Here is a 10021-nt window from a genome sequence, read left to right on the forward strand (position 1 = left end):
AGGTGTGTTCAGATTACAATCTACCTGACACTGACTTTACCATTAAAAACAAGAGTCAAGTAAAACATTTTAGACAATGTTTGTCTTCAGTCTTAGACATCAGCGCTGAAAATAATAGTGCAATGATTAATTAGATCAGTAAAACATATAAATGACATGCTGACAGACCCTCCCGCCATCTTGTGCTCCCAGTCTGCTCTGCAGTCTTCCAGCTGTGAGACACAAACATCTGTACTGATCCCTGGTCGGGTCTTTACCTGCTGAATCACATCCACATCAAATCCAAGAGACTTTCCAGCTTCATGTGGAGAGGAAACCCAGAGAGAGAAGACGCCGCTGCTTCTCCTGTTGCTCCGAGGCTGCAGTCACTTCCTCATGACTTCAGTGTCACAGTGTGGAAACGTCAGAGCCACATCCCAGCTGAGAGCGTAGAAGCTGTCAGAGACATGAAGGGGCTGCTCAGGATGAAGGACTTGTCCTGAGCTGCAGGGAGAGCGGCCAGTCCAGTGGAGTCCAGCTGCTTCACAGCAGCAACATGGACAATCTCAACTTTCAGCACAGAGGGAGCAGCACGGCCCGTTCAAAGCAGCACCAGGCTCTGCTTTCACTCTCACATTCTGTTTATAGAGCGTGAGCGCCACCGGGTGGACAGGAATGGAAGTTCTGTCAATGCTTTTTATCCACCCAGAGAATATCAAAGTGAACAGCAGGCTTCTGGGGCCACATTTATAAAACTTTGCGTAGGATCCATACTACAAGTGTATGTACGCCCAAAAGCCGAAAATGGCACATACCCAAAAAAAAAAAAAAAAAAAAAAAAAAAAAAAAAATCCAGACTTATTTCCCTTTTCAAGCAATTTGCCTTTATAAATCACAGTCCACCTGAAAGTTTGCCGACAAGGTTCCGTCTCATCCTCCACCCAATACACGCCCACATTCAACCATAAATGGTCAATGCAAAGCATCTCATGGATGTTCGTGCATATTTAAATGAGCCAGCTGATCAGTGGTGTGTTCCGGTTAATCATGGCAGCCACGAAGAGGAAGGAGAAAAAAACGGGATTTTACAGATACGGAAATCGAGGTGCCTGTGGGCGAGATGGAGAGGAGAAAGTTTATGTTATTTGGCAGCCACAGTCGTGGCGTTACAAATAAGAGGAAGTGCCGCGAGTGGCAACACGTTGTTACCGCTGTTAAAAAAAAAAAAAAAAAGGTTTGTGCCAGAGAAGGAGGGGGACACAGATTTGGCTGAGACCACAGACGAGCCAGGTAAAGTACTGTTTCATTTTTATTACATCAACTAATCATTTTAGACGTAAAAGCACAGTGGGCTAATGTGTTGTGTCTTGGTGTCCTCAGGTCTTCAGCCTGAGTCGGCAGGTGGCGAGGGGGGTCCCAGTGAGGAGAGTCCGGGCGAGGGGGCCATAGGCGCCGAGGATCCGGCTGTCCCCAGCACCAATGCGCCCCGAGTGCATGATGTTTACCAGTGGCCGGGTGCAAGTTTTGTAATGGATATTTTGCTGATTAGATTAGATTAGATTAGATTCAACTTTATTGTCATTGCACATGTCACAAGTACAGAGCAACGAAATGCAGTTAGCATCCAACCAGAAGTGCTTAGCAGTGTATTAAATACAAATGTACAGTATATACACATTATATGATAAACATATTATATATATTTATATATACATAGTGCAAATTAATAAATAACTGTTGCTGTAAAGTGCAGGTATGAATGAATAATATATAATGCTACAGGTATGTACAGAATAAACAGGTTGAAAAATATTGATTGTATTGGTCATTATTGTTCTTTGTTTTTCGAATGCTGCACATCCTGTGTTGTTGAGAGATACAGGTGAATCTGTTGATTGGCGTCACGTGACTGTTGAGTAAACCCTGTTGAGATGCAGCAGGTGAATGTGAACCGCTGTGTCATACATGATACAGGCCATGTTGGCGTGGTCACTGTTTTTATTAAGCCTTATTACACTAGACGGTCAAGCAGACCCTCGAGTGTAATAATGTGATTATACAACTATTACCAAAAAAATAAAATGTATAATCAAAATGTATCCATACTGTTGGAATTTCGCTCTCAAAATATCAAAGTTTTTTTGCTAGTATTCTCTCCGTTTCAGCGGAAACACATGAGATCTGACATTAACTAGTCCTTGTCAGCCAGCCAACTTGGGCTTATCATGTTTTCTAGACATTGTGATTTCCCAAAACTGAATAAATACAAAACATAGCAAAACAAAACTGCTCTGCTAGCTCAGTCATGTTGTAACTAGAATATCCGCTGGAATTTTTTTTTTTTCATGGACTGATAGTTCTGCCGACTTCTCAGTCATTTTTAATTTAACAGGTGCCATAAGAACAACTCAGCAGCACAGCTGATATATATGTATATATATATATATATATATATATATATATATGTGTGTATATATATATGTTTTTTTACCTACAACCAACTTATATGAACAGTTATATTTAAATACAGGCTACTGCTTTACAGTGTCAGCGCCTGAACAAACATCTGTCTTTTCATAAACTCACCGGCAGATGTTTTATTTCAGCTGGGGGTGTGTCACTCCAATTTAACGTCAGCTCCAATTAATGTGGCTAAGCAGCAAAAGACAGTAAGCAGTCACATTAAGGCTGAACAGAGTTATAGAATCACCTTTTCAGGCTGTTATCAATTTACCTCTGAAATAAAGACCACAGCTTTCACAGATGTGTTGATTTATTAAATGTTCATTCAATGTACAGATGTAAACAAACTGACAAATTAATTAAATCAATGACCTAGGAAACTCATAAAGACTAAACAAATTAATAACGATTAATAGGCTAATTAATAACTGATAACATTAACACATTAATAACAAGAACAAAGTTATAGCCACACATCTCCATGGAAAAGCTGACAGGTACTGTCCATGGTGCTGAATCAGCCTCGACAGGTACTGTCCGTGGTGCTGAATCTGCTGAGGCATTTCATTCTCTTTATTATAATTAAAGCTCCATAAAATTCACGGAGGATCTTGTTCAGCTCTTCTTTCTTACAGGTGAGAAATCAGCTGTTTGCCCGGTGTTTGTCAGGTAGTCTTGTAGACATTTGAAGGCCCAAGACGTTGACCAGGCCCTCTGGTTCACTCGTCACTCTCGTGTATCTCTCCTTTTTCTCTTCTGTCTTGTCATCCTGGTTCAGCCATTTATCCAAACTTAGGTCGCCAAATAAATCAAAATTGACAAAGCAGTCCATTATGCAGGCGAACAAAGTTGACAAAGGTTTTTGATGTGGGTTTCAGTGAAACATTTCGTTTGACATTTTGTCATGTTGGAAGGTGAACCTTCGGCCCGGTCTGAGGTCCTGAGCTCTGGAACAGGTTTTCATTGAGGATATCTCTGTACTTTCTTACATTCAGCTTTCCCTCAGCCCTAACCAGTCTCCCAGTCCCTGCTGCTGGAAAACACCAGCCTGATGCTGCCACCACCAAGCTGCACTGCTGGGATGGTACTGGGCAGGTGATGAGTGCTGCCTGGTTTCCTCCAGACATAACGATTGGAACTGAGGCCAAACAGTTCAATCTCGGTTTCATCAGACCAGGGAAGGAGAGGCTTCTGTCCAGCCGCTCTGCCATAAAGCCCAGGGGCCTCATGTACAAAGACTTGAGTGGATTTCCTACTGAAAAATGGCGTACGCTTAAATCCAGAACACGTTGTACGCACAAAAAAATCCAGATGTATCAATCTGTGCCTACACATGAATCCAAGCACATTTGCTTTGAACATCTGAATCAACGTGGAATAGAGAGCACATATTGGAGTACCTGACCCCTTTCTGTCCCTGTAAATATGCAAATCATATTTAAATGAGCCCGGCACCTGAGATTGCCCTCTCGGCATGATCAGAAAACTAAAACCCTTAACATGAATAAGACGGAAAAAAGAGAAATTTCACGGAATGTGAATTAGAGACGCTCCTCACTGAAGTGTAGGCAGGCTCAAATGTCCTGTTTGGCACGCTGTCCAACACAAAATGCAAGAGGAGTGAGCAGGAGAGTGTGTGTGGTTTTGTCAATGCTGCGGGGTCGGAAAGGCGCACACAAGCTGAATTAAAGGCACTGGTTAGTAAGTGAATTCTGTGTCTTCGCCTCTGTTATATGGTTGAACTCAAATGTTGCCGGGCCCGAATGGCCTCCCGGGTAAGATGTTAATTGCTTGTTAATTTTATACACCACTTACACGGATCTTGTTGTAAATGAATGCAGAAGTGCGCCGGGGAAAAGGTGAGGATGATTAAGACATTTCACACTTTAAGCACGAGTTTATTATTATTGTTATTAGCATTTCTGCTTTATTTGATAGTCACAGTAGAGATAGACAGGGTAGAGAGAAGGGATGACACGCAGCAATAGAGCTGAGGGCGGATTCGAACCCCGGTCGCTGCGATCGGGACTGAGCGGGTTTATCGACATGAGTGCTTTACACACAGAGGGCTCTATTTTCCCGGCGCAGCGCAGGGTGGCGCAGTGAGGCGCACCCCGCGCAAAGCTATTTTCGACCAGCGCAACCCGTGGGGCGCACAGTTTCTTATTTTCCCAGACCGAGGTTCGCCGAGATGGGAGTGGCGGCGCAGCAGGGGGAGGTGCCGACAGATTCAACCTGGCGCAGTGACATTTTCGTGCCAAAAGGCTTCGCCGAGGTGCGCCAAAAGCTCGCCTCCTGAAACCAAATCTACTTTCGGCGCAAGGCGCAGCGGGGCCGGCGCAGTGGAATTTTGGCTGGCAGGCGGGCAGTGCGCACACGTCACCACAACCTCACAGATTGTCAGGCACAGTAACAATGCAATAAATAACCACAAAAAACACAATTCAATGCTATAATCTCAATCAGCACATAAATGTATCTCCATATCGACTGTCCCGACACAACTGATGTCAGATCAAAGGAGACTGGCACCGTTTGGCATGCGCAATGGAAACCCAACCTGATCACCTGTCAGTCAAACAATGTGTCCAGTATGGTGATGTCTTTTTTCCGGTCATGGTGTCTGGCACTGCTCGTGTTAACTACACAGTTCTTCTTCCATATATATAAATATTCCACACTGGGTTTCCGTTATCCGGTAATCACCGGACTATGACTGGTAGCCTAAAATCAGCCAAAGTCCGGTAATTTTTAAATGCCCGGTGAAAATATTCCCTCTAAGCACAATTTGAATTTTATTAAAACAGTCAATTTTCACGTAGTTATATTTATTTATTTATTTAAAAAAAAAAATAGCCTGCGTGATCTCTGTCTCCAGTGTACCAGAGAGAGAGAGAGAGAGGTTTTTCTCTGCAGAACCGGATCAAAACAGCGCAGCAAAGTCGCCTGGGGGAGAACAAGGTCGCAAGACTGATGCGCATTGCAAGTTGCGGAGAGACACTTGAGACTTTCGATTTTAATTCAGCTGCTGAATTAAGTTTTTATTGCATCAATTTGATTTCAAGTTGGCAGCACGCAGCGTTATTAAAATGGTATGAGCCAGTTTTTTTGTTTGCAAATTGTAGTTGCATTTGTTTGCAATTGTATGCAATGTTCATGTTAAAAGAGCACAGGCTTGTGCAATATTTATTTATTTATTTATTTTAGACGTTACGCACTTGAGTCAATTGACGGCACTCATTTTATTTGATATAGCCTACTTTTCAATAAAAATATTACGCTATAAATTGACATGCCTTGATGTCATTCTTATGTAGCCTGCATATAATTTTAAGCTCAATAAATTCATATAATATTTGACCGGAATTTCAAACATGTGTCCGGTAAATTGAAAACCTGCCGGTCACATTGTCCAGTGCCAATTTTTTTTTTTCTAGGGGAAACCCTGATTCCACACATAGAAAATGTAAAATGCATCGGTTCCTTGCCAGACTCTGGGCGTTTAGAACAGCAAATGTAAAAGCTTTCATGAACCGGATTTTGTTTAAATCTCTAGTATGTCGTTGCATCAGTAAGTGACGGGAGTCAAAAGTTGCAAAACAAACATGTATTTATATGAATACTGCGAGGATTATCCTTTGATGTAAAAACATTCATTAAAAATGGGGGCTTCACAGTTAAATTTATATTTGCTTGTAAAAATCAATAACTTTAACAGCCGGTGACAGAGCTGGAAAAAAGAGAGATGCGAGGCAGGTAGGTAATGGAAAGACAGGGGACTCAGGAAGACGAATTTAAGGATAGATGCATGGATGGATGGATGGACAGATGGATGGCAGGTAGCTCCAGCGACATTCCAGCAGCCAAGACTGGCCTCACTGCGTGTGTGTCGCGGCTGCTCTCTTTCTCCATGTCAATTGTGTGAACGTTCATTACGCCTTCGCGCAGCGCATTTTAAAGGTGAGGACAGGGGCTCATTTGATTGGTTTAAAGTGAATCGGCTGTGTCAAACCCACTCCACGCCTTCTCTCCTCCCTTGCGCCGGTAGGAGGAACGGCGCAGTAGTTGCGCCAAGGCGCACGGCGTGCCAAAATAGCAAAATCCACTTGGCCACTCCCAGTTGGCGCAGCGCAGCTGCGCTGCGCCTCCGCCTCGCCTGGTCTGCGAAAATAGAGCCCAGAAAATCAAGGGCCGGTCAGAAAGCTCTGAAGCTGTAGTTTAGGGGCCTTAATATTAGGGCAATTAAACGAATAAATGGTTTACTCACCAAGAAGCCACCCATCGCGCACAGTGTCAGTTTGTAGTCTGCTCCCTCAGAATGTATGAATCGTGCGTTGAACCAGGCCACCTCGCCACAATGTTGGTTAATTGTATTTGCACGTCACTTATGATCTGTACATTGTTCGATTAAAAAATGCTTCCTGTTGACATAAACAAATTTACCTGTGATGGCGCTTAGCAATGTGTGTGTGTGTGTGTGTGTGTATGTGTGTGTGAGTGTGTGTGTGCAGTCAATAGCTCCGAATACATGAGGAAAACCGGCAATGTCCTCTTATACTGCTAAAGCAGCCATTGTTGTTAACGTTATTTTCTCAATCATTTTGCATATGTTTCTATATCCACTAATTAAACATTATTACACGAGGGTGTGCTTGGCCGTTATTATTGTCACTGAAGTAATAATACGATTATACAACTATTACCAACAAAATAAAATGTATAATCAAAATGTATTCATACTGTGGGCATTTTGCTCTCAAAACATAAACGTTTTTTGCTAGTATTTTCTCCGTTTCAGCGGAAAACATTAGATCTGACGTTAACTAGGACATCTGACGGCCCAAGACGTTGACCGGGCCGTACCGGCTTCATTTCCTGACCTCTCCAGCTGATCCAGCTCTTCACTCGTCACTCTCGCGTATCTCTCCTTCTATCTTCTCTTCTGTCTTGTCTTCCTCGTTCAGCCATTTATCCAAACTTAGGTCGCCAGATAAATCAAAATTCACAACAAAATGGTCACATTAAATTTAAAGTGTTGTTGCAAAGGGTCTGAATACTTATGTCAATGTGATATTTCAGTTTTTCCTTTATAATAAATTTGCAGAAATGTCTAATATTTTGTTTTGTCACTTCCACACCTCTGTTGTGGTTTTGTCACTTTGGCATTATGTGATACTGAGTGTATCTATATCTATATCTATATCTATATCTATATCTACACACACACACACACACACACACACACAGCTAAAAGCAGAAAGCAGCTAAAAACCCATATGTTCTGGCAAGCCTTCTTAATGTAGGCCTGAGGTTACACCCTCTCAGGGGCTCTTTTATTTTTCATTTGTACAGCTGTATGGTCTTCTTATTTATTGCTGGTGAAAAATGCACTTGCACCCTATGTCGGACTGCCTCTGTCACAAAGCTATGGCTTTATTACTGATGTTGTTTTTGTTGTTGTGTTGGTGATGATGTCAATTTTGATTATGTTGTTGACGGTCACCTGACTGTTCTGTTTTATCTGTTTTTACTGTAAAGCACTCTGTGTATTAGTACTGTGAAGAGCGCTATACAAATAAATTTTTACTTACTGTACTTACTTACTTACTTACTTATACACACACACACACACACACACACACACACAGGGTGTCCACAAAGTCTCTTTACAATTTAAAAAAAATCTATTACAAAAGCAACTGATGAGATACGTTAATCAGATTTGTTCTATGTACTCAGTGGTTATCAAAGATTTTAATCACGTTGCATTTGTGTATTTCAGGTACCCTGTCGGTGAAATAGGTTCTGTAAAATAAACCCGTAAAAAATGGATACTCCTCAAGAAAAGACCTCGTTCACCAGATATCCCTCCCCTGGACTTCTTTCTATGGAGTTCTGTTAAAGACATGGTGTATGGAACAAAGATACGAGACATCAATGACCTGAAGCTAAACATCACTGATGCCATTGCCACTATTGATGAGGCTCTGCTGCAGCCAACATGGCAAGAAATTGAGTACCATCTTGATGCTCTTCGTGCAACTAATGGTCCCTATATAGAGGTGTATAAAATGAGGCAAAAAAAATAAAAAACTTCAATATCTACTCCACATTTTCTAATAATTTCCACAGATTTGTCTATTCATTTGCTTTTGTAATAAATTTGTTAAACTGTAAAGAGACTTTAGGACACCCTGTATACATAGATACACACACACTTGACAATGAAAGTGTCACCCCTTACTATATAGATACATTGGTTACAGATGCAACTAATGAATGATAGGTGTCATATCTTATGTTTACTACCATCAAGTGATATCAAATTTACACTGAGGCAGGAAGAATGTATATAGAGTCAAATGCAGTGGTTATAAGTCCAATATTAATACTTTGTGGCATAACCACGTGACCTGATTACAACAGTCATTCTGCAAGGCAATGATTCGTATAGCTGTCTGATGCGTTCAGGACTGATGTTTGTCCAAGCACGGAATACTGAGTTGATCAAAGATTGCCTGGAGGTAGGACGATCCTTTGCTACCGCTTTAGACATATCATTCCAGATATTTTCAATAATGTTTGCATCTGGACTCTGAGCAGGCCAGATCATCCTGCGAATATCATGTTGTTCCAACCAGTCATCAACAGCCCTGGTTCTATGACATTGTCTGTCCTGAAATACAAACGGGTGATTCCTGTCCCCAAACATGTTGGTGATGGTAGAAGGCTGGACTCCAACACATCAATGTATTTCTGGTGATTCATATTTCCGTCAATAACTACCAAATCACCCAAGCCATGGATACTCATATAGCCCCACACCATTATGGAAATGCTGCTTCTGGTTCAGAAATTCAACACCTCCGGTTCAAAAGCTTCATCAACTGTTCGCCAACATCTCACCCGTCTGTCATCTGTTGTCAGACCAAACCAAGCCTCATCAGAAAACACTACTGGCCCTTTTCCATTAGTATCTACTCGGCTCGACTCTACTCGCCTCGACACGGTTTAGGTGGTTTTCCATTACAATCGAGTCCCACCTCGCCGTGGGTGGAGTCGTCATTAGCAAGGCGGCGCACCGTCCAGCTCCCTCTGGATTCTTTGGGCCGCCACCAAGCTCAGAAAAGTCTCCACCTCTTCATTTGACCGCGGTCGCGGTTTGCTTGCCATTTTCCGACTTTGACAACTTTAAATGTCGGGTTTTGTTTTCGTGCAGGAGTCGCTCTCGTCACTCCCTGTCCAATCAGTTGCCTGCACGGCGTTTACGTCACATTTTCAGCTCGACTCAGCTCGACTCAGCTCGCTTGGAACCCCGGCTGAGTAGGTGCTAAATGGGACCTGCTAGCAGGCACTACCACCTAATGGAAAAGCTCCGCCTCTTCAGATTAATTATTTGGTGTCTATTGTCATTAGTCAATTGGCTGTATTGTGCCATTGCAGAGGAACAGACCAATAAAATTTGAAACTTGCACAGCCAAGAGACCAAACAAATACCTGACTGAGTTGTATTGTCATCAGAATTCAGTTAATAAACAAACCAAATGTGAGATGTTCAACGAGTTATTTTGTTTTGAAG

The sequence above is a fragment of the Myripristis murdjan genome, chromosome 1, assembly GCF_902150065.1.
Source record: "Myripristis murdjan chromosome 1, fMyrMur1.1, whole genome shotgun sequence".
NCBI lineage: Eukaryota > Metazoa > Chordata > Actinopteri > Holocentriformes > Holocentridae > Myripristis > Myripristis murdjan.